This window comes from Ambystoma mexicanum, chromosome 4p (assembly GCF_040938575.1).
Source record: "Ambystoma mexicanum isolate Mex_15411 chromosome 4p, UKY_AmexF1_1, whole genome shotgun sequence".
Lineage (NCBI taxonomy): Eukaryota > Metazoa > Chordata > Amphibia > Caudata > Ambystomatidae > Ambystoma > Ambystoma mexicanum.
The window spans coordinates 843,466,018-843,486,475 of NC_090927.1; the positions used below are offsets into that span (position 1 = coordinate 843,466,018).

The 20,458-nt window shown below is 47.8% G+C and overlaps 56 non-coding genes and 18 pseudogenes across 56 annotated transcripts; all 74 read right to left on the reverse strand.

The window, feature by feature from the left end:
• Window positions 1-80: 80 nt before the first annotated feature.
• Window positions 81-199, reverse strand: LOC138464674 (5S ribosomal RNA). The gene has a single exon (XR_011267251.1). It is a non-coding gene; the product is annotated as a 5S ribosomal RNA (ribosomal RNA).
• Window positions 200-305: 106 nt separating this feature from the next.
• On the reverse strand, window positions 306-424 carry LOC138463232 (5S ribosomal RNA). The gene has a single exon (XR_011265819.1). It is a non-coding gene; the product is annotated as a 5S ribosomal RNA (ribosomal RNA).
• Window positions 425-530: 106 nt separating this feature from the next.
• LOC138464675 (5S ribosomal RNA) lies at window positions 531-649 on the reverse strand. The gene has a single exon (XR_011267252.1). It is a non-coding gene; the product is annotated as a 5S ribosomal RNA (ribosomal RNA).
• A 106-nt stretch (window positions 650-755) lies between these two features.
• On the reverse strand, window positions 756-874 carry LOC138463097 (5S ribosomal RNA). Its single transcript, XR_011265684.1, has one exon. It is a non-coding gene; the product is annotated as a 5S ribosomal RNA (ribosomal RNA).
• A 106-nt stretch (window positions 875-980) lies between these two features.
• Window positions 981-1,099, reverse strand: LOC138459872 (5S ribosomal RNA). Its single transcript, XR_011262674.1, has one exon. It is a non-coding gene; the product is annotated as a 5S ribosomal RNA (ribosomal RNA).
• A 106-nt stretch (window positions 1,100-1,205) lies between these two features.
• On the reverse strand, window positions 1,206-1,324 carry LOC138464554 (5S ribosomal RNA). Its single transcript, XR_011267133.1, has one exon. It is a non-coding gene; the product is annotated as a 5S ribosomal RNA (ribosomal RNA).
• A 106-nt stretch (window positions 1,325-1,430) lies between these two features.
• Window positions 1,431-1,549, reverse strand: LOC138461258 (5S ribosomal RNA). Its single transcript, XR_011263883.1, has one exon. It is a non-coding gene; the product is annotated as a 5S ribosomal RNA (ribosomal RNA).
• A 463-nt stretch (window positions 1,550-2,012) lies between these two features.
• Window positions 2,013-2,121, reverse strand: LOC138458190 (5S ribosomal RNA; annotated as a pseudogene).
• Window positions 2,122-2,227: 106 nt separating this feature from the next.
• LOC138464750 (5S ribosomal RNA) lies at window positions 2,228-2,346 on the reverse strand. The gene has a single exon (XR_011267327.1). It is a non-coding gene; the product is annotated as a 5S ribosomal RNA (ribosomal RNA).
• A 106-nt stretch (window positions 2,347-2,452) lies between these two features.
• LOC138458947 (5S ribosomal RNA) lies at window positions 2,453-2,561 on the reverse strand (annotated as a pseudogene).
• A 106-nt stretch (window positions 2,562-2,667) lies between these two features.
• LOC138463863 (5S ribosomal RNA) lies at window positions 2,668-2,786 on the reverse strand. The gene has a single exon (XR_011266448.1). It is a non-coding gene; the product is annotated as a 5S ribosomal RNA (ribosomal RNA).
• Window positions 2,787-2,892: 106 nt separating this feature from the next.
• Window positions 2,893-3,011, reverse strand: LOC138464260 (5S ribosomal RNA). Its single transcript, XR_011266842.1, has one exon. It is a non-coding gene; the product is annotated as a 5S ribosomal RNA (ribosomal RNA).
• Window positions 3,012-3,117: 106 nt separating this feature from the next.
• On the reverse strand, window positions 3,118-3,236 carry LOC138464566 (5S ribosomal RNA). Its single transcript, XR_011267146.1, has one exon. It is a non-coding gene; the product is annotated as a 5S ribosomal RNA (ribosomal RNA).
• A 106-nt stretch (window positions 3,237-3,342) lies between these two features.
• Window positions 3,343-3,461, reverse strand: LOC138461259 (5S ribosomal RNA). The gene has a single exon (XR_011263884.1). It is a non-coding gene; the product is annotated as a 5S ribosomal RNA (ribosomal RNA).
• Window positions 3,462-3,924: 463 nt separating this feature from the next.
• Window positions 3,925-4,033, reverse strand: LOC138456701 (5S ribosomal RNA; annotated as a pseudogene).
• Window positions 4,034-4,139: 106 nt separating this feature from the next.
• LOC138455686 (5S ribosomal RNA) lies at window positions 4,140-4,258 on the reverse strand (annotated as a pseudogene).
• A 106-nt stretch (window positions 4,259-4,364) lies between these two features.
• Window positions 4,365-4,483, reverse strand: LOC138454379 (5S ribosomal RNA). Its single transcript, XR_011261059.1, has one exon. It is a non-coding gene; the product is annotated as a 5S ribosomal RNA (ribosomal RNA).
• Window positions 4,484-4,589: 106 nt separating this feature from the next.
• Window positions 4,590-4,698, reverse strand: LOC138456237 (5S ribosomal RNA; annotated as a pseudogene).
• Window positions 4,699-4,804: 106 nt separating this feature from the next.
• LOC138461261 (5S ribosomal RNA) lies at window positions 4,805-4,923 on the reverse strand. Its single transcript, XR_011263885.1, has one exon. It is a non-coding gene; the product is annotated as a 5S ribosomal RNA (ribosomal RNA).
• A 453-nt stretch (window positions 4,924-5,376) lies between these two features.
• Window positions 5,377-5,485, reverse strand: LOC138457462 (5S ribosomal RNA; annotated as a pseudogene).
• A 106-nt stretch (window positions 5,486-5,591) lies between these two features.
• On the reverse strand, window positions 5,592-5,710 carry LOC138464751 (5S ribosomal RNA). Its single transcript, XR_011267328.1, has one exon. It is a non-coding gene; the product is annotated as a 5S ribosomal RNA (ribosomal RNA).
• Window positions 5,711-5,816: 106 nt separating this feature from the next.
• On the reverse strand, window positions 5,817-5,935 carry LOC138463855 (5S ribosomal RNA). The gene has a single exon (XR_011266439.1). It is a non-coding gene; the product is annotated as a 5S ribosomal RNA (ribosomal RNA).
• Window positions 5,936-6,041: 106 nt separating this feature from the next.
• On the reverse strand, window positions 6,042-6,160 carry LOC138464578 (5S ribosomal RNA). Its single transcript, XR_011267158.1, has one exon. It is a non-coding gene; the product is annotated as a 5S ribosomal RNA (ribosomal RNA).
• A 106-nt stretch (window positions 6,161-6,266) lies between these two features.
• On the reverse strand, window positions 6,267-6,385 carry LOC138461262 (5S ribosomal RNA). The gene has a single exon (XR_011263886.1). It is a non-coding gene; the product is annotated as a 5S ribosomal RNA (ribosomal RNA).
• A 463-nt stretch (window positions 6,386-6,848) lies between these two features.
• Window positions 6,849-6,957, reverse strand: LOC138456702 (5S ribosomal RNA; annotated as a pseudogene).
• A 106-nt stretch (window positions 6,958-7,063) lies between these two features.
• Window positions 7,064-7,182, reverse strand: LOC138459884 (5S ribosomal RNA). The gene has a single exon (XR_011262676.1). It is a non-coding gene; the product is annotated as a 5S ribosomal RNA (ribosomal RNA).
• Window positions 7,183-7,288: 106 nt separating this feature from the next.
• On the reverse strand, window positions 7,289-7,407 carry LOC138454556 (5S ribosomal RNA). Its single transcript, XR_011261228.1, has one exon. It is a non-coding gene; the product is annotated as a 5S ribosomal RNA (ribosomal RNA).
• Window positions 7,408-7,513: 106 nt separating this feature from the next.
• LOC138464590 (5S ribosomal RNA) lies at window positions 7,514-7,632 on the reverse strand. Its single transcript, XR_011267170.1, has one exon. It is a non-coding gene; the product is annotated as a 5S ribosomal RNA (ribosomal RNA).
• Window positions 7,633-7,738: 106 nt separating this feature from the next.
• On the reverse strand, window positions 7,739-7,857 carry LOC138459896 (5S ribosomal RNA). The gene has a single exon (XR_011262678.1). It is a non-coding gene; the product is annotated as a 5S ribosomal RNA (ribosomal RNA).
• Window positions 7,858-7,963: 106 nt separating this feature from the next.
• Window positions 7,964-8,082, reverse strand: LOC138455321 (5S ribosomal RNA). Its single transcript, XR_011261958.1, has one exon. It is a non-coding gene; the product is annotated as a 5S ribosomal RNA (ribosomal RNA).
• Window positions 8,083-8,188: 106 nt separating this feature from the next.
• LOC138464603 (5S ribosomal RNA) lies at window positions 8,189-8,307 on the reverse strand. The gene has a single exon (XR_011267182.1). It is a non-coding gene; the product is annotated as a 5S ribosomal RNA (ribosomal RNA).
• Window positions 8,308-8,413: 106 nt separating this feature from the next.
• LOC138461263 (5S ribosomal RNA) lies at window positions 8,414-8,532 on the reverse strand. Its single transcript, XR_011263887.1, has one exon. It is a non-coding gene; the product is annotated as a 5S ribosomal RNA (ribosomal RNA).
• Window positions 8,533-8,995: 463 nt separating this feature from the next.
• Window positions 8,996-9,104, reverse strand: LOC138456703 (5S ribosomal RNA; annotated as a pseudogene).
• A 106-nt stretch (window positions 9,105-9,210) lies between these two features.
• LOC138464753 (5S ribosomal RNA) lies at window positions 9,211-9,329 on the reverse strand. The gene has a single exon (XR_011267330.1). It is a non-coding gene; the product is annotated as a 5S ribosomal RNA (ribosomal RNA).
• Window positions 9,330-9,435: 106 nt separating this feature from the next.
• On the reverse strand, window positions 9,436-9,544 carry LOC138457673 (5S ribosomal RNA; annotated as a pseudogene).
• A 106-nt stretch (window positions 9,545-9,650) lies between these two features.
• LOC138464616 (5S ribosomal RNA) lies at window positions 9,651-9,769 on the reverse strand. The gene has a single exon (XR_011267194.1). It is a non-coding gene; the product is annotated as a 5S ribosomal RNA (ribosomal RNA).
• A 106-nt stretch (window positions 9,770-9,875) lies between these two features.
• Window positions 9,876-9,994, reverse strand: LOC138461264 (5S ribosomal RNA). Its single transcript, XR_011263888.1, has one exon. It is a non-coding gene; the product is annotated as a 5S ribosomal RNA (ribosomal RNA).
• A 463-nt stretch (window positions 9,995-10,457) lies between these two features.
• Window positions 10,458-10,566, reverse strand: LOC138457508 (5S ribosomal RNA; annotated as a pseudogene).
• A 106-nt stretch (window positions 10,567-10,672) lies between these two features.
• Window positions 10,673-10,791, reverse strand: LOC138463233 (5S ribosomal RNA). The gene has a single exon (XR_011265820.1). It is a non-coding gene; the product is annotated as a 5S ribosomal RNA (ribosomal RNA).
• A 106-nt stretch (window positions 10,792-10,897) lies between these two features.
• Window positions 10,898-11,016, reverse strand: LOC138464676 (5S ribosomal RNA). Its single transcript, XR_011267253.1, has one exon. It is a non-coding gene; the product is annotated as a 5S ribosomal RNA (ribosomal RNA).
• A 106-nt stretch (window positions 11,017-11,122) lies between these two features.
• Window positions 11,123-11,241, reverse strand: LOC138464629 (5S ribosomal RNA). The gene has a single exon (XR_011267206.1). It is a non-coding gene; the product is annotated as a 5S ribosomal RNA (ribosomal RNA).
• A 106-nt stretch (window positions 11,242-11,347) lies between these two features.
• On the reverse strand, window positions 11,348-11,466 carry LOC138459900 (5S ribosomal RNA). The gene has a single exon (XR_011262680.1). It is a non-coding gene; the product is annotated as a 5S ribosomal RNA (ribosomal RNA).
• A 106-nt stretch (window positions 11,467-11,572) lies between these two features.
• LOC138461160 (5S ribosomal RNA) lies at window positions 11,573-11,691 on the reverse strand. The gene has a single exon (XR_011263794.1). It is a non-coding gene; the product is annotated as a 5S ribosomal RNA (ribosomal RNA).
• A 106-nt stretch (window positions 11,692-11,797) lies between these two features.
• Window positions 11,798-11,916, reverse strand: LOC138464641 (5S ribosomal RNA). Its single transcript, XR_011267218.1, has one exon. It is a non-coding gene; the product is annotated as a 5S ribosomal RNA (ribosomal RNA).
• A 106-nt stretch (window positions 11,917-12,022) lies between these two features.
• LOC138461265 (5S ribosomal RNA) lies at window positions 12,023-12,141 on the reverse strand. The gene has a single exon (XR_011263890.1). It is a non-coding gene; the product is annotated as a 5S ribosomal RNA (ribosomal RNA).
• A 463-nt stretch (window positions 12,142-12,604) lies between these two features.
• On the reverse strand, window positions 12,605-12,713 carry LOC138457509 (5S ribosomal RNA; annotated as a pseudogene).
• Window positions 12,714-12,819: 106 nt separating this feature from the next.
• On the reverse strand, window positions 12,820-12,938 carry LOC138455570 (5S ribosomal RNA; annotated as a pseudogene).
• A 106-nt stretch (window positions 12,939-13,044) lies between these two features.
• LOC138464677 (5S ribosomal RNA) lies at window positions 13,045-13,163 on the reverse strand. Its single transcript, XR_011267255.1, has one exon. It is a non-coding gene; the product is annotated as a 5S ribosomal RNA (ribosomal RNA).
• Window positions 13,164-13,269: 106 nt separating this feature from the next.
• Window positions 13,270-13,388, reverse strand: LOC138464653 (5S ribosomal RNA). Its single transcript, XR_011267230.1, has one exon. It is a non-coding gene; the product is annotated as a 5S ribosomal RNA (ribosomal RNA).
• A 106-nt stretch (window positions 13,389-13,494) lies between these two features.
• Window positions 13,495-13,613, reverse strand: LOC138459901 (5S ribosomal RNA). Its single transcript, XR_011262681.1, has one exon. It is a non-coding gene; the product is annotated as a 5S ribosomal RNA (ribosomal RNA).
• Window positions 13,614-13,719: 106 nt separating this feature from the next.
• On the reverse strand, window positions 13,720-13,838 carry LOC138461162 (5S ribosomal RNA). Its single transcript, XR_011263795.1, has one exon. It is a non-coding gene; the product is annotated as a 5S ribosomal RNA (ribosomal RNA).
• Window positions 13,839-13,944: 106 nt separating this feature from the next.
• LOC138464665 (5S ribosomal RNA) lies at window positions 13,945-14,063 on the reverse strand. Its single transcript, XR_011267242.1, has one exon. It is a non-coding gene; the product is annotated as a 5S ribosomal RNA (ribosomal RNA).
• A 106-nt stretch (window positions 14,064-14,169) lies between these two features.
• On the reverse strand, window positions 14,170-14,288 carry LOC138461266 (5S ribosomal RNA). The gene has a single exon (XR_011263891.1). It is a non-coding gene; the product is annotated as a 5S ribosomal RNA (ribosomal RNA).
• A 463-nt stretch (window positions 14,289-14,751) lies between these two features.
• LOC138456704 (5S ribosomal RNA) lies at window positions 14,752-14,860 on the reverse strand (annotated as a pseudogene).
• A 106-nt stretch (window positions 14,861-14,966) lies between these two features.
• Window positions 14,967-15,085, reverse strand: LOC138464754 (5S ribosomal RNA). The gene has a single exon (XR_011267332.1). It is a non-coding gene; the product is annotated as a 5S ribosomal RNA (ribosomal RNA).
• A 106-nt stretch (window positions 15,086-15,191) lies between these two features.
• LOC138463856 (5S ribosomal RNA) lies at window positions 15,192-15,310 on the reverse strand. The gene has a single exon (XR_011266440.1). It is a non-coding gene; the product is annotated as a 5S ribosomal RNA (ribosomal RNA).
• Window positions 15,311-15,416: 106 nt separating this feature from the next.
• Window positions 15,417-15,535, reverse strand: LOC138464969 (5S ribosomal RNA). Its single transcript, XR_011267545.1, has one exon. It is a non-coding gene; the product is annotated as a 5S ribosomal RNA (ribosomal RNA).
• Window positions 15,536-15,641: 106 nt separating this feature from the next.
• Window positions 15,642-15,760, reverse strand: LOC138461268 (5S ribosomal RNA). The gene has a single exon (XR_011263893.1). It is a non-coding gene; the product is annotated as a 5S ribosomal RNA (ribosomal RNA).
• A 463-nt stretch (window positions 15,761-16,223) lies between these two features.
• Window positions 16,224-16,332, reverse strand: LOC138457463 (5S ribosomal RNA; annotated as a pseudogene).
• A 106-nt stretch (window positions 16,333-16,438) lies between these two features.
• LOC138454958 (5S ribosomal RNA) lies at window positions 16,439-16,557 on the reverse strand. The gene has a single exon (XR_011261609.1). It is a non-coding gene; the product is annotated as a 5S ribosomal RNA (ribosomal RNA).
• Window positions 16,558-16,663: 106 nt separating this feature from the next.
• Window positions 16,664-16,782, reverse strand: LOC138463857 (5S ribosomal RNA). Its single transcript, XR_011266441.1, has one exon. It is a non-coding gene; the product is annotated as a 5S ribosomal RNA (ribosomal RNA).
• Window positions 16,783-17,246: 464 nt separating this feature from the next.
• Window positions 17,247-17,355, reverse strand: LOC138458012 (5S ribosomal RNA; annotated as a pseudogene).
• A 106-nt stretch (window positions 17,356-17,461) lies between these two features.
• On the reverse strand, window positions 17,462-17,580 carry LOC138462539 (5S ribosomal RNA). Its single transcript, XR_011265134.1, has one exon. It is a non-coding gene; the product is annotated as a 5S ribosomal RNA (ribosomal RNA).
• Window positions 17,581-17,686: 106 nt separating this feature from the next.
• Window positions 17,687-17,795, reverse strand: LOC138457513 (5S ribosomal RNA; annotated as a pseudogene).
• A 106-nt stretch (window positions 17,796-17,901) lies between these two features.
• LOC138465088 (5S ribosomal RNA) lies at window positions 17,902-18,020 on the reverse strand. The gene has a single exon (XR_011267664.1). It is a non-coding gene; the product is annotated as a 5S ribosomal RNA (ribosomal RNA).
• A 91-nt stretch (window positions 18,021-18,111) lies between these two features.
• LOC138463073 (5S ribosomal RNA) lies at window positions 18,112-18,230 on the reverse strand. The gene has a single exon (XR_011265659.1). It is a non-coding gene; the product is annotated as a 5S ribosomal RNA (ribosomal RNA).
• A 106-nt stretch (window positions 18,231-18,336) lies between these two features.
• On the reverse strand, window positions 18,337-18,455 carry LOC138464264 (5S ribosomal RNA). The gene has a single exon (XR_011266844.1). It is a non-coding gene; the product is annotated as a 5S ribosomal RNA (ribosomal RNA).
• A 106-nt stretch (window positions 18,456-18,561) lies between these two features.
• On the reverse strand, window positions 18,562-18,670 carry LOC138456238 (5S ribosomal RNA; annotated as a pseudogene).
• Window positions 18,671-18,776: 106 nt separating this feature from the next.
• On the reverse strand, window positions 18,777-18,895 carry LOC138454804 (5S ribosomal RNA). Its single transcript, XR_011261463.1, has one exon. It is a non-coding gene; the product is annotated as a 5S ribosomal RNA (ribosomal RNA).
• A 106-nt stretch (window positions 18,896-19,001) lies between these two features.
• LOC138454101 (5S ribosomal RNA) lies at window positions 19,002-19,120 on the reverse strand. The gene has a single exon (XR_011260794.1). It is a non-coding gene; the product is annotated as a 5S ribosomal RNA (ribosomal RNA).
• Window positions 19,121-19,226: 106 nt separating this feature from the next.
• LOC138464678 (5S ribosomal RNA) lies at window positions 19,227-19,345 on the reverse strand. Its single transcript, XR_011267256.1, has one exon. It is a non-coding gene; the product is annotated as a 5S ribosomal RNA (ribosomal RNA).
• Window positions 19,346-19,451: 106 nt separating this feature from the next.
• LOC138461269 (5S ribosomal RNA) lies at window positions 19,452-19,570 on the reverse strand. Its single transcript, XR_011263894.1, has one exon. It is a non-coding gene; the product is annotated as a 5S ribosomal RNA (ribosomal RNA).
• Window positions 19,571-20,044: 474 nt separating this feature from the next.
• LOC138458520 (5S ribosomal RNA) lies at window positions 20,045-20,153 on the reverse strand (annotated as a pseudogene).
• Window positions 20,154-20,259: 106 nt separating this feature from the next.
• LOC138462465 (5S ribosomal RNA) lies at window positions 20,260-20,378 on the reverse strand. Its single transcript, XR_011265060.1, has one exon. It is a non-coding gene; the product is annotated as a 5S ribosomal RNA (ribosomal RNA).
• Window positions 20,379-20,458: the final 80 nt, after the last annotated feature.

The window sequence follows — 20,458 nt, forward strand, 5'->3', positions numbered from 1 at the left end:
TAAGCATCTAGTCAGCTAGACCTTGCAGTTTTGAAAGGCAATTGAGAAATGGCTCACTTCCTGAACTTGGAGCACAAAAAAGCCTACAGCACCTGGTATTCTCAGGCGGTCTCCCATCCAGGTACTAACGAGGCCCGACACTGCTTAGCTTCCGAGATCAGACGAGATCGGGCGCATTCAGTGTGGTGTGGCCGTAGGCTCTGGGCCTTGTGAGTTTTGTACTTTTAAGCATCTAGTCGGCTAGACCTTGCAGTTTTGAAAGGCAATTGTGAAATGGCTCACTTCCTGAACTTGGAGCACAAAAAAGCCTACAGCACCTGGTATTCCCAGGTGGTCTCCCATCCAGGTACTAACTAGGCCCGACACTGCTTAGCTTCCAAGATCAGACGAGATCGGGCGCAATCAGTGTGGTGTGGCCGTAGGCTCTGGGCCTAGTGAGTTTTGTACTTTTAAGCATCTAGTCAGCTAGACCTTGCAGTTTTGAAAGGCAATTGAGAAATGGCTCACTTCCTGAACTTGGAGCACAAAAAAGCCTACAGCACCTGGTATTCTCAGGCGGTCTCCCATCCAGGTACTAACGAGGCCCGACACTGCTTAGCTTCCGAGATCAGACGAGATCGGGCGCATTCAGTGTGGTGTGGCCGTAGGCTCTGGGCCTTGTGAGTTTTGTACTTTTAAGCATCTAGTCGGCTAGACCTTGCAGTTTTGAAAGGCAATTGAGAAATGGCTCACTTCCTGAACTTGGAGTACAAAAAAGCCTACAGCACCTGGTATTCCCAGGCGGTCTCCCATCCAGGTACTAACTAGGCCCGACACTGCTTAGCTTCTGAGATCAGACGAGATCAGGCGCATTCATTGTGGTGTGGCCGTAGGCTCTAGACCTAGTGAGTTTTGTACTTTTAAGCATCTAGTCGGCTAGACCTTGCAGTTTTGAAAGGCAATTGTGAAATGGCTCACTTCCTGAACTTGGAGCACAAAAAAGCCTACAGCACCTGGTATTCCCAGGTGGTCTCCCATCCAGGTACTAACTAGGCCCGACACTGCTTAGCTTCCGAGATCAGACGAGATCGGGCGCAATCAGTGTGGTGTGGCCGTAGGCTCTGGGCCTTGTGAGTTTTGTACTTTTAAGCATCTAGTCGGCTAGACCTTGCAGTTTTGAAAGGCAATTGAGAAATGGCTCACTTCCTGAACTTGGAGTACAAAAAAGCCTACAGCACCTGGTATTCCCAGGCGGTCTCCCATCCAGGTACTAACTAGGCCCGACACTGCTTAGCTTCTGAGATCAGACGAGATCAGGCGCATTCAGTGTGGTGTGGCCGTAGGCTCTGGGCCTAGTGAGTTTTGTACTTTTAAGCATCTAGTCGGCTAGACCTTGCAGTTTTAAAAGGCAATTGAGAAAGGGCTCACTTCCTGAACTTGGAGCACAAAAAAGCCTACAGCACCTGGTATTCCCAGGCGGTCTCCCATCCAGGTACTAACTAGGCCTGACACTGCTTAACTTCCGAGATCAGACGAGATCGGGTGCATTCAGTGTGGTGTGGCCGTAGGCTCTAGGAATGCTAAGAATATTACTCTTATGCATTTGCATTTAGTAAGCTAAGCCATGCAGCCACTTGCAACATGATACCACGCTCATCGCTCGATCAGGCTCGATCAGGCGAGATATATAAGACTGGTGGGCCCATTCAGGACTCCTATGTCTGGTAGGATAACTTTAATTCATCCATCCTGTGTCTGTTGCAGGGAGGTGGAGAGAACAATCAACACAATAATGGTTTTCTTTCATGCCTCTTGAAGGACTCAATATTCTCTGTACTGCATTACATGTGAAAGTCGATTTATTACCCATTAACACACTACCTGTATGCTAATTCTATGTAAAAAGGTAGCTCCAGCCCTCATGATGTTGTCCAACATTTCCGCTATAAAACGGGATACAATTATTTTGGAAACATACCAAATTTGAAAAATAATTGAGAAGTTGCGCAATTACTAATCATGGAGCACAAAAAAGCCTACAGCACCTGGTATTCCCAGGCAGTCTCCCATCCAGGTACTAACTAGGCCCGACCCTGCTTAGCTTCCAAGATCGGGCGCATTCAGTGTGGTGTGGCCGTAGGCTCTGGGCCTCGTGAGTTTTGTACTTTTAAGCATCTAGTCGGCTAGACCTTGCAGTTTTGAAAAGCAATTGTGAAATGGCTCACTTCCTGAACTTGGAGCACAAAAAAGCCTACAGCACCTGGTATTCCCAGGTGGTCTCCCATCCAGGTACTAACTAGGCCCGACACTGCTTAGCTTCCGAGATCAGACTAGATCGGGCGCAATCAGTGTGGTGTGGCCGTAGGCTCTGGGCCTTGTGAGTTTTGTACTTTTAAGCATCTAGTCAGCTAGACCTTGCAGTTTTGAAAGGCAATTGAGAAATGGCTCACTTCCTGAACTTGGAGCACAAAAAAGCCTACAGCACCTGGTATTCTCAGGCGGTCTCCCATCCAGGTACTAACGAGGCCCGACACTGCTTAGCTTCTGAGATCAGACACATTCAGTGTGGTGTGGCCGTAGGCTCTAGACCTAGTGAGTTTTGTACTTTTAAGCATCTAGTCGGCTAGACCTTGCAGTTTTGAAAGGCAATTGTGAAATGGCTCACTTCCTGAACTTGGAGCACAAAAAAGCCTACAGCACCTGGTATTCCCAGGTGGTCTCCCATCCAGGTAGTAACTAGGCCCGACACTGCTTAGCTTCCGAGATCAGACGAGATCGGGCGCAATCAGTGTGGTGTGGCCGTAGGCTCTGGGCCTAGTGAGTTTTGTACTTTTAAGCATCTAGTCAGCTAGACCTTGCAGTTTTGAAAGGCAATTGAGAAATGGCTCACTTCCTGAACTTGGAGCACAAAAAATCCTACAGCACCTGGTATTCCCAGGCGGTCTCCCATCCAGGTACTAACGAGGCCCGACACTGCTTAGCTTCCGAGATCAAACGAGATCGGGTGCATTCAGTGTGGTGTGGCCGTAGGCTCTGGGCCTTGTGAGTTTTGTAATTTTAAGCATCTAGTCGGCTAGACCTTGCAGTTTTGAAAGGCAATTGAGAAATGGCTCACTTCCTGAACTTGGAGTACAAAAAAGCCTACAGCACCTGGTATTCCCAGGCGGTCTCCCATCCAGGTACTAACTAGGCCCGACACTGCTTAGCTTCTGAGATCAGACGAGATCAGGCGCATTCAGTGTGGTGTGGCCGTAGGCTCTGGGCCTAGTGAGTTTTGTACTTTTAAGCATCTAGTCGGCTAGACCTTGCAGTTTTAAAAGGCAATTGAGAAAGGGCTCACTTCCTGAACTTGGAGCACAAAAAAGCCTACAGCACCTGGTATTCCCAGGCGGTCTCCCATCCAGGTACTAACTAGGCCTGACACTGCTTAACTTCCGAGATCAGACGAGATCGGGTGCATTCAGTGTGGTGTGGCCGTAGGCTCTAGGAATGCTAAGAATATTACTCTTATGCATTTGCATTTAGTAAGCTAAGCCATGCAGCCACTTGCAACATGATACCACGCTCATCGCTCGATCAGGCTCGATCAGGCGAGATATATAAGACTGGTGGGCCCATTCAGGACTCCTATGTCTGGTAGGATAACTTTAATTCATCCATCCTGTGTCTGTTGCAGGGAGGTGGAGAGAACAATCAACACAATAATGGTTTTCTTTCATGCCTCTTGAAGGACTCAATATTCTCTGTACTGCATTACATGTGAAAGTCGATTTATTACCCATTAACACACTACCTGTATGCTAATTCTATGTAAAAAGGTAGCTCCAGCCCTCATGATGTTGTCCAACATTTCCGCTATAAAACGGGATACAATTATTTTGGAAACATACCAAATTTGAAAAATAATTGAGAAGTTGCGCAATTACTAATCATGGAGCACAAAAAAGCCTACAGCACCTGGTATTCCCAGGCAGTCTCCCATCCAGGTACTAACTAGGCCCGACCCTGCTTAGCTTCCGAGATCGGGCGCATTCAGTGTGGTGTGGCCGTAGGCTCTGGGCCTAGTGAGTTTTGTACTTTTAAGCATCTAGTCGGCTAGACCTTGCAGTTTTGAAAGGCAATTGTGAAATGGCTCACTTCCTGAACTTGGAGCACAAAAAAGCCTACAGCACCTGGTATTCCCAGGTGTTCTCCCATCCAGGTACTAACTAGGCCCGACACTGCTTAGCTTTCGAGATCAGACTAGATCGGGCGCAATCAGTGTGGTGTGGCCGTAGGCTCTGGGCCTTGTGAGTTTTGTACTTTTAAGCATCTAGTCAGCTAGACCTTGCAGTTTTGAAAGGCAATTGAGAAATGGCTCACTTCCTGAACTTGGAGCACAAAAAAGCCTACAGCACCTGGTATTCCCAGGCGGTCTCCCATCCAAGTACTAACGAGGCCCGACACTGCTTAGCTTCCGAGATCAGACGAGTTCGGACGCATTCAGTGTGGTGTGGCCGTAGGCTCTGGGCCTTGTGAGTTTTGTACTTTTAAGCATCTAGTCGGCTAGACCTTGCAGTTTTGAAAGGCAATTGAGAAATGGCTCACTTCCTGAACTTGGAGTACAAAAAAGCCTACAGCACCTGGTATTCCCAGGCGGTCTCCCATCCAGGTACTAACTAGGCCCGACACTGCTTAGCTTCTGAGATCAGACGCATTCAGTGTGGTGTGGCCGTAGGCTCTGGGCCTAGTGAGTTTTGTACTTTTAAGCATCTAGTCGGCTAGACCTTGCAGTTTTAAAAGGCAATTGAGAAAGGGCTCACTTCCTGAACTTGGAGCACAAAAAAGCCTACAGCACCTGGTATTCCCAGGCGGTCTCCCATCCAGGTACTAACTAGGCCTGACACTGCTTAACTTCCGAGATCAGACGAGATCGGGTGCATTCAGTGTGGTGTGGCCGTAGGCTCTAGGAATGCTAAGAATATTACTCTTATGCATTTGCATTTAGTAAGCTAAGCCATGCAGCCACTTGCAACATGATACCACGCTCATCGCTCGATCAGGCGAGATATATAAGACTGGTGGGCCCATTCAGGACTCCTATATCTGGTAGGATAACTTTAATTCATCCATCCTGTGTCTGTTGCAGGGAGGTGGAGAGAACAATCAACACAATAATGGTTTTCTTTCATGCCTCTTGAAGGACTCAATATTCTCTGTACTGCATTACATGTGAAAGTCGATTTATTACCCATGAACACACTACCTGTATGCTAATTCTATGTAAAAAGGTAGCTCCAGCCCTCATGATGTTGTCCAACATTTCCGCTATAAAACGGGATACAATTATTTTGGAAACATACCAAATTTGAAAAATAATTGAGAAGTTGCGCAATTACTAATCATGGAGCACAAAAAAGCCTACAGCACCTGGTATTCCCAGGCAGTCTCCCATCCAGGTACTAACTAGGCCCGACCCTGCTTAGCTTCCGAGATCGGGCGCATTCAGTGTGGTGTGGCTGTAGGCTCTGGGCCTAGTGAGTTTTGTACTTTTAAGCATCTAGTCGGCTAGACCTTGCAGTTTTGAAAGGAAATTGTGAAATGGCTCACTTCCTGAACTTGGAGCACAAAAAAGCCTACAGCACCTGGTATTCCCAGGTGGTCTCCCATCCAGGTACTAACTAGGCCCGACACTGCTTAGCTTCCGAGATCAGACTAGATCGGGCGCAATCAGTGTGGTGTGGCCGTAGGCTCTGGGCCTTGTGAGTTTTGTACTTTTAAGCATCTAGTCAGCTAGACCTTGCAGTTTTGAAAGGCAATTGAGAAATGGCTCACTTCCTGAACTTGGAGCACAAAAAAGCCTACAGCACCTGGTATTCCCAGGCGGTCTCCCATCCAAGTACTAACGAGGCCCGACACTGCTTAGCTTCCGAGATCAGACGAGATCGGACGCATTCAGTGTGGTGTGGCCGTAGGCTCTGGGCCTTGTGAGTTTTGTACTTTTAAGCATCTAGTCGGCTAGACCTTGCAGTTTTGAAAGGCAATTGAGAAATGGCTCACTTCCTGAACTTGGAGTACAAAAAAGCCTACAGCACCTGGTATTCCCAGGCGGTCTCCCATCCAGGTACTAACTAGGCCCGACACTGCTTAGCTTCTGAGATCAGACGAGATCAGGCGCATTCAGTGTGGTGTGGCCGTAGGCTCTGGGCCTAGTGAGTTTTGTACTTTTAAGCATCTAGTCGGCTAGACCTTGCAGTTTTAAAAGGCAATTGAGAAAGGGCTCACTTCCTGAACTTGGAGCACAAAAAAGCCTACAGCACCTGGTATTCCCAGGCGGTCTCCCATCCAGGTACTAACTAGGCCTGACACTGCTTAACTTCCGAGATCAGACGAGATCGGGTGCATTCAGTGTGGTGTGGCCGTAGGCTCTAGGAATGCTAAGAATATTACTCTTATGCATTTGCATTTAGTAAGCTAAGCCATGCAGCCACTTGCAACATGATACCACGCTCATCGCTCGATCAGGCTCGATCAGGCGAGATATATAAGACTGGTGGGCCCATTCAGGACTCCTATGTCTGGTAGGATAACTTTAATTCATCCATCCTGTGTCTGTTGCAGGGAGGTGGAGAGAACAATCAACACAATAATGGTTTTCTTTCATGCCTCTTGAAGGACTCAATATTCTCTGTACTGCATTACATGTGAAAGTCGATTTATTACCCATGAACACACTACCTGTATGCTAATTCTATGTAAAAAGGTAGCTCCAGCCCTCATGATGTTGTCCAACATTTCCGCTATAAAACGGGATACAATTATTTTGGAAACATACCAAATTTGAAAAATAATTGAGAAGTTGCGCAATTACTAATCATGGAGCACAAAAAAGCCTACAGCACCTGGTATTCCCAGGCAGTCTCCCATCCAGGTACTAACTAGGCCCGACCCTGCTTAGCTTCCGAGATCGGGCGCATTCAGTGTGGTGTGGCCGTAGGCTCTGGGCCTAGTGAGTTTTGTACTTTTAAGCATCTAGTCGGCTAGACCTTGCAGTTTTGAAAGGCAATTGTGAAATGGCTCACTTCCTGAACTTGGAGCACAAAAAAGCCTACAGCACCTGGTATTCCCAGGTGGTCTCCCATCCAGGTACTAACTAGGCCCGACACTGCTTAGCTTCCGAGATCAGACGAGATCGGGCGCAATCAGTGTGGTGTGGCCGTAGGCTCTGGGCCTAGTGAGTTTTGTACTTTTAAGCATCTAGTCAGCTAGACCTTGCAGTTTTGAAAGGCAATTGAGAAATGGCTCACTTCCTGAACTTGGAGCACAAAAAAGCCTACAGCACCTGGTATTCTCAGGCGGTCTCCCATCCAGGTACTAACGAGGCCCGACACTGCTTAGCTTTCGAGATCAGACGAGATCGGGCGCATTCAGTGTGGTGTGGCCGTAGGCTCTGGGCCTTGTGAGTTTTGTACTTTTAAGCATCTAGTCGGCTAGACCTTGCAGTTTTGAAAGGCAATTGAGAAATGGCTCACTTCCTGAACTTGGAGTACAAAAAAGCCTACAGCACCTGGTATTCCCAGGCGGTCTCCCATCCAGGTACTAACTAGGCCCGACACTGCTTAGCTTCTGAGATCAGACGAGATCAGGCGCATTCAGTGTGGTGTGGCCGTAGGCTCTAGACCTAGTGAGTTTTGTACTTTTAAGCATCTAGTCGGCTAGACCTTGCAGTTTTGAAAGGCAATTGTGAAATGGCTCACTTCCTGAACTTGGAGCACAAAAAAGCCTACAGCACCTGGTATTCCCAGGTGGTCTCCCATCCAGGTACTAACTAGGCCCGACACTGCTTAGCTTCCGAGATCAGACGAGATCGGGCGCAATCAGTGTGGTGTGGCCGTAGGCTCTGGGCCTAGTGAGTTTTGTACTTTTAAGCATCTAGTCAGCTAGACCTTGCAGTTTTGAAAGGCAATTGAGAAATGGCTCACTTCCTGAACTTGGAGCACAAAAAAGCCTATAGCACCTGGTATTCCCAGGCCGTCTCCCATCCAGGTACTAACGAGGCCCGACACTGCTTAGCTTCCGAGATCAGACGAGATCGGGCGCATTCAGTGTGGTGTGGCCGTAGGCTCTGGGCCTTGTGAGTTTTGTACTTTTAAGCATCTAGTCGGCTAGACCTTGCAGTTTTGAAAGGCAATTGAGAAATGGCTCACTTCCTGAACTTGGAGTACAAAAAAGCCTACAGCACCTGGTATTCCCAGGCGGTCTCCCATCCAGGTACTAACTAGGCCCGACACTGCTTAGCTTCTGAGATCAGACGAGATCAGGCGCATTCAGTGTGGTGTGGCCGTAGGCTCTGGGCCTAGTGAGTTTTGTACTTTTAAGCATCTAGTCGGCTAGACCTTGCAGTTTTAAAAGGCAATTGAGAAAGGGCTCACTTCCTGAACTTGGAGCACAAAAAAGCCTACAGCACCTGGTATTCCCAGGCGGTCTCCCATCCAGGTACTAACTAGGCCTGACACTGCTTAACTTCCGAGATCAGACGAGATCGGGTGCATTCAGTGTGGTGTGGCCGTAGGCTCTAGGAATGCTAAGAATATTACTCTTATGCATTTGCATTTAGTAAGCTAAGCCATGCAGCCACTTGCAACATGATACCACGCTCATCGCTCGATCAGGCTCGATCAGGCGAGATATATAAGACTGGTGGGCCCATTCAGGACTCCTATGTCTGGTAGGATAACTTTAATTCATCCATCCTGTGTCTGTTGCAGGGAGGTGGAGAGAACAATCAACACAATAATGGTTTTCTTTCATGCCTCTTGAAGGACTCAATATTCTCTGTACTGCATTACATGTGAAAGTCGATTTATTACCCATTAACACACTACCTGTATGCTAATTCTATGTAAAAAGGTAGCTCCAGCCCTCATGATGTTGTCCAACATTTCCGCTATAAAACGGGATACAATTATTTTGGAAACATACCAAATTTGAAAAATAATTGAGAAGTTGCGCAATTACTAATCATGGAGCACAAAAAAGCCTACAGCACCTGGTATTCCCAGGCAGTCTCCCATCCAGGTACTAACTAGGCCCGACCCTGCTTAGCTTCCGAGATCGGGCGCATTCAGTGTGGTGTGGCCGTAGGCTCTGGGCCTAGGGAGTTTTGTACTTTTAAGCATCTAGTCGGCTAGACCTTGCAGTTTTGAAAGGCAATTGTGAAATGGCTCACTTCCTGAACTTGGAGCACAAAAAAGCCTACAGCACCTGGTATTCCCAGGTGGTCTCCCATCCAGGTACTAACTAGGCCCGACACTGCTTAGCTTCCGAGATCAGACTAGATCGGGCGCAATCAGTGTGGTGTGGCCGTAGGCTCTGGGCCTTGTGAGTTTTGTACTTTTAAGCATCTAGTCAGCTAGACCTTGCAGTTTTGAAAGGCAATTGAGAAATGGCTCACTTCCTGAACTTGGAGCACAAAAAAGCCTACAGCACCTGGTATTCCCAGGCGGTCTCCCATCCAAGTACTAACGAGGCCCGACACTGCTTAGCTTCCGAGATCAGACGCATTCAGTGTGGTGTGGCCGTAGGCTCTGGGCCTTGTGAGTTTTGTACTTTTAAGCATCTAGTCGGCTAGACCTTGCAGTTTTGAAAGGCAATTGAGAAATGGCTCACTTCCTGAACTTGGAGTACAAAAAAGCCTACAGCACCTGGTATTCCCAGGCGGTCTCCCATCCAGGTACTAACTAGGCCCGACACTGCTTAGCTTCTGAGATCAGACGAGATCAGGCGCATTCAGTGTGGTGTGGCCGTAGGCTCTGGGCCTAGTGAGTTTTGTACTTTTAAGCATCTAGTCGGCTAGACCTTGCAGTTTTAAAAGGCAATTGAGAAAGGGCTCACTTCCTGAACTTGGAGCACAAAAAAGCCTACAGCACCTGGTATTCCCAGGCGGTCTCCCATCCAGGTACTAACTAGGCCTGACACTGCTTAACTTCCGAGATCAGACGAGATCGGGTGCATTCAGTGTGGTGTGGCCGTAGGCTCTAGGAATGCTAAGAATATTACTCTTATGCATTTGCATTTAGTAAGCTAAGCCATGCAGCCACTTGCAACATGATACCACGCTCATCGCTCGATCAGGCTCGATCAGGCGAGATATATAAGACTGGTGGGCCCATTCAGGACTCCTATGTCTGGTAGGATAACTTTAATTCATCCATCCTGTGTCTGTTGCAGGGAGGTGGAGAGAACAATCAACACAATAATGGTTTTCTTTCATGCCTCTTGAAGGACTCAATATTCTCTGTACTGCATTACATGTGAAAGTCGATTTATTACCCATGAACACACTACCTGTATGCTAATTCTATGTAAAAAGGTAGCTCCAGCCCTCATGATGTTGTCCAACATTTCCGCTATAAAACGGGATACAATTATTTTGGAAACATACCAAATTTGAAAAATAATTGAGAAGTTGCGCAATTACTAATCATGGAGCACAAAAAAGCCTACAGCACCTGGTATTCCCATGCAGTCTCCCATCCAGGTACTAACTAGGCCCGACCCTGCTTAGCTTCCGAGATCGGGCGCATTCAGTGTGGTGTGGCCGTAGGCTCTGGGCCTAGTGAGTTTTGTACTTTTAAGCATCTAGTCGGCTAGACCTTGCAGTTTTGAAAGGCAATTGCGAAATGGCTCACTTCCTGAACTTGGAGCACAAAAAAGCCTACAGCACCTGGTATTCCCAGGTGGTCTCCCATCCAGGTACTAACTAGGCCCGACACTGCTTAGCTTCCAAGATCAGACGAGATCGGGCGCAATCAGTGTGGTGTGGCCGTAGGCTCTGGGCCTAGTGAGTTTTGTACTTTTAAGCATCTAGTCAGCTAGACCTTGCAGTTTTGAAAGGCAATTGAGAAATGGCTCACTTCCTGAACTTGGAGCACAAAAAAGCCTACAGCACCTGGTATTCTCAGGCGGTCTCCCATCCAGGTACTAACGAGGCCCGACACTGCTTAGCTTCCGAGATCAGACGAGATCGGGCGCATTCAGTGTGGTGTGGCCGTAGGCTCTGGGCCTTGTGAGTTTTGTACTTTTAAGCATCTAGTCGGCTAGACCTTGCAGTTTTGAAAGGCAATTGAGAAATGGCTCACTTCCTGAACTTGGAGTACAAAAAAGCCTACAGCACCTGGTATTCCCAGGCGGTCTCCCATCCAGGTACTAACTAGGCCCGACACTGCTTAGCTTCTGAGATCAGACGAGATCAGGCGCATTCAGTGTGGTGTGGCCGTAGGCTCTAGACCTAGTGAGTTTTGTACTTTTAAGCATCTAGTCGGCTAGACCTTGCAGTTTTGAAAGGCAATTGTGAAATGGCTCACTTCCTGAACTTGGAGCACAAAAAAGCCTACAGCACCTGGTATTCCCAGGTGGTCTCCCATCCAGGTACTAACTAGGCCCGACACTGCTTAGCTTCCGAGATCAGACGAGATCGGGCGCAATCAGTGTGGTGTGGCCGTAGGCTCTGGGCCTAGTGAGTTTTGTACTTTTAAGCATCTAGTCAGCTAGACCTTGCAGTTTTGAAAGGCAATTGAGAAATGGCTCACTTCCTGAACTTGGAGCACAAAAAAGCCTACAGCACCTGGTATTCCCAGGCGGTCTCCCATCCAGGTACTAACGAGGCCCAACACTGCTTAGCTTCCGAGATCAGACGAGATCGGGCGCATTCAGTGTGGTGTGGCCGTAGGCTCTGGGCCTTGTGAGTTTTGTACTTTTAAGCATCTAGTCGGCTAGACCTTGCAGTTTTGAAAGGCAATTGAGAAATGGCTCACTTCCTGAACTTGGAGTACAAAAAAGCCTACAGCACCTGGTATTCCCAGGCGGTCTCCCATCCAGGTACTAACTAGGCCCGACACTGCTTAGCTTCTGAGATCAGACGAGATCAGGCGCATTCAGTGTGGTGTGGCCGTAGGCTCTGGGCCTAGTGAGTTTTGTACTTTTAAGCATCTAGTCGGCTAGACCTTGCAGTTTTAAAAGGCAATTGAGAAAGGGCTCACTTCCTGAACTTGGAGCACAAAAAAGCCTACAGCACCTGGTATTCCCAGGCGGTCTCCCATCCAGGTACTAACTAGGCCTGACACTGCTTAACTTCCGAGATCAGACGAGATCGGGTGCATTCAGTGTGGTGTGGCCGTAGGCTCTAGGAATGCTAAGAATATTACTCTTATGCATTTGCATTTAGTAAGCTAAGCCATGCAGCCACTTGCAACATGATACCACGCTCATCGCTCGATCAGGCTCGATCAGGCGAGATATATAAGACTGGTGGGCCCATTCAGGACTCCTATGTCTGGTAGGATAACTTTAATTCATCCATCCTGTGTCTGTTGCAGGGAGGTGGAGAGAACAATCAACACAATAATGGTTTTCTTTCATGCCTCTTGAAGGACTCAATATTCTCTGTACTGCATTACATGTGAAAGTCGATTTATTACCCATTAACACACTACCTGTATGCTAATTCTATGTAAAAAGGTAGCTCCAGCCCTCATGATGTTGTCCAACATTTCCGCTATAAAACGGGATACAATTATTTTGGAAACATACCAAATTTGAAAAATAATTGAGAAGTTGCGCAATTACTAATCATGGAGCACAAAAAAGCCTACAGCACCTGGTATTCCCATGCAGTCTCCCATCCAGGTACTAACTAGGCCCGACCCTGCTTAGCTTCCGAGATCGGGCGCATTCAGTGTGGTGTGGCCGTAGGCTCTGGGCCTAGTGAGTTTTGTACTTTTAAGCATCTAGTCGGCTAGACCTTGCAGTTTTGAAAGGCAATTGTGAAATGGCTCACTTCCTGAACTTGGAGCACAAAAAAGCCTACAGCACCTGGTATTCCCAGGTGGTCTCCCATCCAGGTACTAACTAGGCCAGACACTGCTTAGCTTCCAAGATCAGACAAGATCGGGCGCAATCAGTGTGGTGTGGCCGTAGGCTCTGGGCCTAGTGAGTTTTGTACTTTTAAGCATCTAGTCAGCTAGACCTTGCAGTTTTGAAAGGCAATTGAGAAATGGCTCACTTCCTGAACTTGGAGCACAAAAAAGCCTACAGCACCTGGTATTCTCAGGCGGTCTCCCATCCAGGTACTAACGAGGCCCGACACTGCTTAGCTTCCGAGATCAGACGAGATCGGGCGCATTCAGTGTGGTGTGGCCGTAGGCTCTGGGCCTTGTGAGTTTTGTACTTTTAAGCATCTAGTCGGCTAGACCTTGCAGTTTTGAAAGGCAATTGAGAAATGGCTCACTTCCTGAACTTGGAGTACAAAAAAGCCTACAGCACCTGGTATTCCCAGGCGGTCTCCCATCCAGGTACTAACTAGGCCCGACACTGCTTAGCTTCTGAGATCAGACGAGATCAGGCGCATTCAGTGTGGTGTGGCCGTAGGCTCTAGACCTAGTGAGTTTTGTACTTTTAAGCATCTAGTCGGCTAGACCTTGCAGTTTTGAAAGGCAATTGTGAAATGGCTCACTTCCTGAACTTGGAGCACAAAAAAGCCTACAGCACCTGGTATTCCCAGGTGGTCTCCCATCCAGGTACTAACTAGGCCCGACACTGCTTAGCTTCCGAGATCAGACGAGATCGGGCGCAATCAGTGTGGTGTGGCCGTAGGCTCTGGGCCTAGTGAGTTTTGTACTTTTAAGCATCTAGTCAGCTAGACCTTGCAGTTTTGAAAGGCAATTGAGAAATGGCTCACTTCCTGAACTTGGAGCACAAAAAAGCCTACAGCACCTGGTATTCCCAGGCGGTCTCCCATCCAGGTACTAACGAGGCCCAACACTGCTTAGCTTCCGAGATCAGACGAGATCGGGCGCATTCAGTGTGGTGTGGCCGTAGGCTCTGGGCCTTGTGAGTTTTGTACTTTTAAGCATCTAGTCGGCTAGACCTTGCAGTTTTGAAAGGCAATTGAGAAATGGCTCACTTCCTGAACTTGGAGTACAAAAAAGCCTACAGCACCTGGTATTCCCAGGCGGTCTCCCATCCAGGTACTAACTAGGCCCGACACTGCTTAGCTTCTGAGATCAGACGAGATCAGGCGCATTCAGTGTGGTGTGGCCGTAGGCTCTGGGCCTAGTGAGTTTTGTACTTTTAAGCATCTAGTCGGCTAGACCTTGCAGTTTTAAAAGGCAATTGAGAAAGGGCTCACTTCCTGAACTTGGAGCACAAAAAAGCCTACAGCACCTGGTATTCCCAGGCGGTCTCCCATCCAGGTACTAACTAGGCCTGACACTGCTTAACTTCCGAGATCAGACGAGATCGGGTGCATTCAGTGTGGTGTGGCCGTAGGCTCTAGGAATGCTAAGAATATTACTCTTATGCATTTGCATTTAGTAAGCTAAGCCATGCAGCCACTTGCAACATGATACCACGCTCATCGCTCGATCAGGCTCGATCAGGCGAGATATATAAGACTGGTGGGCCCATTCAGGACTCCTATGTCTGGTAGGATAACTTTAATTCATCCATCCTGTGTCTGTTGCAGGGAGGTGGAGAGAACAATCAACACAATAATGGTTTTCTTTCATGCCTCTTGAAGGACTCAATATTCTCTGTACTGCATTACATGTGAAAGTCGATTTATTACCCATTAACACACTACCTGTATGCTAATTCTATGTAAAAAGGTAGCTCCAGCCCTCATGATGTTGTCCAACATTTCCGCTATAAAACGGGATACAATTATTTTGGAAACATACCAAATTTGAAAAATAATTGAGAAGTTGCGCAATTACTAATCATGGAGCACAAAAAAGCCTACAGCACCTGGTATTCCCAGGCAGTCTCCCATCCAGGTACTAACTAGGCCCGACCCTGCTTAGCTTCCGAGATCGGGCGCATTCAGTGTGGTGTGGCCGTAGGCTCTGGGCCTAGTGAGTTTTGTACTTTTAAGCATCTAGTCGGCTAGACCTTGCAGTTTTGAAAGGCAATTGTGAAATGGCTCACTTCCTGAACTTGGAGCACAAAAAAGCCTACAGCACCTGGTATTCCCAGGTGGTCTCCCATCCAGGTACTAACTAGGCCCGACACTGCTTAGCTTCCGAGATCAGACTAGATCGGGCGCAATCAGTGTGGTGTGGCCGTAGGCTCTGGGCCTTGTGAGTTTTGTACTTTTAAGCATCTAGTCAGCTAGACCTTGCAGTTTTGAAAGGCAATTGAGAAATGGCTCACTTCCTGAACTTGGAGCACAAAAAAGCCTACAGCACCTGGTATTCCCAGGCGGTCTCCCATCCAAGTACTAACGAGGCCCGACACTGCTTAGCTTCCGAGATCAGACGAGATCGGACGCATTCAGTGTGGTGTGGCCGTAGGCTCTGGGCCTTGTGAGTTTTGTACTTTTAAGCATCTAGTCGGCTAGACCTTGCAGTTTTGAAAGGCAATTGAGAAATGGCTCACTTCCTGAACTTGGAGTACAAAAAAGCCTACAGCACCTGGTATTCCCAGGCGGTCTCCCATCCAGGTACTAACTAGGCCCGACACTGCTTAGCTTCTGTGATCAGACGAGATCAGGCGCATTCAGTGTGGTGTGGCCGTAGGCTCTGGGCCTAGTGAGTTTTGTACTTTTAAGCATCTAGTCGGCTAGACCTTGCAGTTTTAAAAGGCAATTGAGAAAGGGCTCACTTCCTGAACTTGGAGCACAAAAAAGCCTACAGCACCTGGTATTCCCAGGCGGTCTCCCATCCAGGTACTAACTAGGCCTGACACTGCTTAACTTCCGAGATCAGACGAGATCGGGTGCATTCAGTGTGGTGTGGCCGTAGGCTCTAGGAATGCTAAGAATATTACTCTTATGCATTTGCATTTAGTAAGCTAAGCCATGCAGCCACTTGGAACATGATACCACGCTCATCGCTCGATCAGGCTCGATCAGGCGAGATATATAAGACTGGTGGGCCCATTCAGGACTCCTATGTCTGGTAGGATAACTTTAATTCATCCATCCTGTGTCTGTTGCAGGGAGGTGGAGAGAACAATCAACACAATAATGGTTTTCTTTCATGCCTCTTGAAGGACTCAATATTCTCTGTACTGCATTACATGTGAAAGTCGATTTATTACCCATGAACACACTACCTGTATGCTAATTCTATGTAAAAAGGTAGCTCCAGCCCTCATGATGTTGTCCAACATTTCCGCTATAAAACGGGATACAATTATTTTGGAAACATACCAAATTTGAAAAATAATTGAGAAGTTGCGCAATTACTAATCATGGAGCACAAAAAAGCCTACAGCACCTGGTATTCCCAGGCAGTCTCCCATCCAGGTACTAACTAGGCCCGACCCTGCTTAGCTTCCGAGATCGGGCGCATTCAGTGTGGTGTGGCTGTAGGCTCTGGGCCTAGTGAGTTTTGTACTTTTAAGCATCTAGTCGGCTAGACCTTGCAGTTTTGAAAGGCAATTGTGAAATTGCTCACTTCCTGAACTTGGAGCACAAAAAAGCCTACAGCACCTGGTATTCCCAGGTGGTCTCCCATCCAGGTACTAACTAGGCCCGACACTGCTTAGCTTCTGAGATCAGACTAGATCGGGCGCAATCAGTGTGGTGTGGCCGTAGGCTCTGGGCCTTGTGAGTTTTGTACTTTTAAGCATCTAGTCAGCTAGACCTTGCAGTTTTGAAAGGCAATTGAGAAATGGCTCACTTCCTGAACTTGGAGCACAAAAAAGCCTACAGCACCTGGTATTCCCAGGCGGTCTCCCATCCAAGTACTAACGAGGCCCGACACTGCTTAGCTTCCGAGATCAGACGAGATCGGACGCATTCAGTGTGGTGTGGCCGTAGGCTCTAGAAATGCTAAGAATATTACTCTTATGCATTTGCATTTAGTAAGCTAAGCCATGCAGCCACTTGCAACATGATACCACGCTCATCGCTCGATCAGGCTCGATCAGGCGAGATATATAAGACTGGTGGGCCCATTCAGGACTCCTATGTCTGGTAGGATAACTTTAATTCATCCATCCTGTGTCTGTTGCAGGGAGGTGGAGAGAACAATCAACACAATAATGGTTTTCTTTCATGCCTCTTGAAGGACTCAATATTCTCTGTACTGCATTACATGTGAAAGTCGATTTATTACCCATGAACACACTACCTGTATGCTAATTCTATGTAAAAAGGTAGCTCCAGCCCTCATGATGTTGTCCAACATTTCCGCTATAAAACGGGATACAATTATTTTGGAAACATACCAAATTTGAAAAATAATTGAGAAGTTGCGCAATTACTAATCATGGAGCACAAAAAAAGCCTACAGCACCTGGTATTCCCAGGCAGTCTCCCATCCAGGTACTAACTAGGCCCGACCCTGCTTAGCTTCCGAGATCAGGCGCATTCAGTGTGGTGTGGCCGTAGGCTCTGAGCCTAGTGAGTTTTGTACTTTTAAGCATCTAGTCGGCTAGACCTTGCAGTTTTGAAAGGCAATTGTGAAATGGCTCACTTCCTGAACTTGGAGCACAAAAAAGCCTACAGCACCTGGTATTCCCAGGCGGTCTCCCATCCAGGTACTAACTAGGCCCGACACTGCTTAGCTTCTGAGATCAGATGAGATCGGGCGCATTCAGTGTGGTGTGGCCGTAGGCTCTGGGCTTAGTGAGTTTTGTACTTTTAAGCATCTAGTCGGCTAGACCTTGCAGTTTTGAAAGGCAATTGTGAAATGGCTCACTTCCTGAACTTGGAGCACAAAAAAGCCTACAGCACCTGGTATTCCCAGGTGGTCTCCCATCCAGGTACTAACTAGGCCCGACACTGCTTAGCTTCCGAGATCAGACGCAATCAGTGTGGTGTGGCCGTAGGCTCTGGGCCTAGTGAGTTTTGTACTTTTAAGCATCTAGTCAGCTAGACCTTGCAGTTTTGAAAGGCAATTGAGAAATGGCTCACTTCCTGAACTTGGAGCACAAAAAAGCCTACAGCACCTGGTATTCCCAGGCGGTCTCCCATCCAGGTACTAACGAGGCCCGACACTGCTTAGCTTCCGAGATCAGACGAGATCGGGCGCATTCAGTGTGGTGTGGCCGTAGGGTCTGGGCCTTGTGAGTTTTTAGTCGGCTAGACCTTGCAGTTTTGAAAGGCAATTGAGAAATGGCTCACTTCCTGAACTTGGAGTACAAAAAAGCCTACAGCACCTGGTATTCCCAGGCGGTCTCCCATCCAGGTACTAACTAGGCCCGACACTGCTTAGCTTCCGAGATCAGACGAGATCGGGCGCAATCAGTGTGGTGTGGCCGTAGGTTCTGGGCCTAGTGAGTTTTGTACTTTTAAGCATCTAGTCAGCTAGACCTTGCAGTTTTGAAAGGCAATTGAGAAATGGCTCACTTCCTGAACTTGGAGCACAAAAAAGCCTACAGCACCTGGTATTCCCAGGCGGTCTCCCATCCAGGTACTAACGAGGCCCGACACTGCTTAGCTTCCGAGATCAGACGAAATCGGGCGCATTCAGTGTGGTGTGGCCGTAGGCTCTGGGCCTTGTGAGTTTTGTACTTTTAAGCATCTAGTCGGCTAGACCTTGCAGTTTTGAAAGGCAATTGAGAAATGGCTCACTTCCTGAACTTGGAGTACAAAAAAGCCTACAGCACCTGGTATTCCCAGGCGGTCTCCCATCCAGGTACTAACTAGGCCCGACACTGCTTAGCTTCTGAGATCAGACGCATTCAGTGTGGTGTGGCCGTAGGCTCTAGACCTAGTGAGTTTTGTACTTTTAAGCATCTAGTCGGCTAGACCTTGCAGTTTTGAAAGGCAATTGTGAAATGGCTCACTTCCTGAACTTGGAGCACAAAAAAGCCTACAGCACCTGGTATTCCCAGGCAGTCTCCCATCCAGGTACTAACTAGGCCCGACACTGCTTAGCTTTTGAGATCAGACGAGATCAGGCGCAATCAGTGTGGTGTGGCCATAGGCTCTGGGCCTAGTGAGTTTTGTACTTTTAAGCATCTAGTCAGCTAGACCTTGCAGTTTTGAAAGGCAATTGAGAAATGGCTCACTTCCTGAACTTGGAGCACAAAAAAGCCTACAGCACCTGGTATTCCCAGGCGGTCTCCCATGCAGGTACTAAAGAGGCCCGACACTGCTTAGCTTCCGAGATCAGACGAGATCGGGCGCATTCAGTGTGGTGTGGCCGTAGGCTCTGGGCCTTGTGAGTTTTGTACTTTTAAGCATCTAGTCGGCTAGACCTTGCAGTTTTGAAAGGCAATTGAGAAATGGCTCACTTCCTGAACTTGGAGTACAAAAAAGCCTACAGCACCTGGTATTCCCAGGCGGTCTCCCATCCAGGTACTAACTAGGCCCGACACTGCTTAGCTTCTGAGATCAGACGAGATCAGGCGCATTCAGTGTGGTGTGGCCGTAGGCTCTGGGCCTAGTGAGTTTTGTACTTTTAAGCATCTAGTCGGCTAGACCTTGCAGTTTTAAAAGGCAATTGAGAAAGGGCTCACTTCCTGAACTTGGAGCACAAAAAAGCCTACAGCACCTGGTATTCCCAGGCGGTCTCCCATCCAGGTACTAACTAGGCCTGACACTGCTTAACTTCCGAGATCAGACGAGATCGGGTGCATTCAGTGTGGTGTGGCCGTAGGCTCTAGGAATGCTAAGAATATTACTCTTATGCATTTGCATTTAGTAAGCTAAGCCATGCAGCCACTTGCAACATGATACCACGCTCATCGCTCGATCAGCGCTCGATCAGGCTCGATCAGGCGAGATATATAAGACTGGTGGGCCCATTCAGGACTCCTATGTCTGGTAGGATAACTTTAATTCATCCATCCTGTGTCTGTTGCAGGGAGGTGGAGAGAACAATCAACACAATAATGGTTTTCTTTCATGCCTCTTGAAGGACTCAATATTCTCTGTACTGCATTACATGTGAAAGTCGATTTATTACCCATTAACACACTACCTGTATGCTAATTCTATGTAAAAAGGTAGCTCCAGCCCTCATGATGTTGTCCAACATTTCCGCTATAAAACGGGATACAATTATTTTGGAAACATACCAAATTTGAAAAATAATTGAGAAGTTGCGCAATTACTAATCATGGAGCACAAAAAAGCCTACAGCACCTGGTATTCCCAGGCAGTCTCCCATCCAGGTACTAACTAGGCCCGACCCTGCTTAGCTTCTGAGATCGGGCGCATTCAGTGTGGTGTGGCCGTAGGCTCTGGGCCTAGTGAGTTTTGTACTTTTAAGCATCTAGTCGGCTAGACCTTGCAGTTTTGAAAGGCAATTGTGAAATGGCTCACTTCCTGAACTTGGAGCACAAAAAAGCCTACAGCACCTGGTATTCCCAGGTGGTCTCCCATCCAGGTACTAACTAGGCCCGACACTGCTTAGCTTCTGAGATCAGATGAGATCGGGCGCATTCAGTGTGGTGTGGCCGTAGGCTCTGGGCTTAGTGAGTTTTGTACTTTTAAGCATCTAGTCGGCTAGACCTTGCAGTTTTGAAAGGCAATTGTGAAATGGCT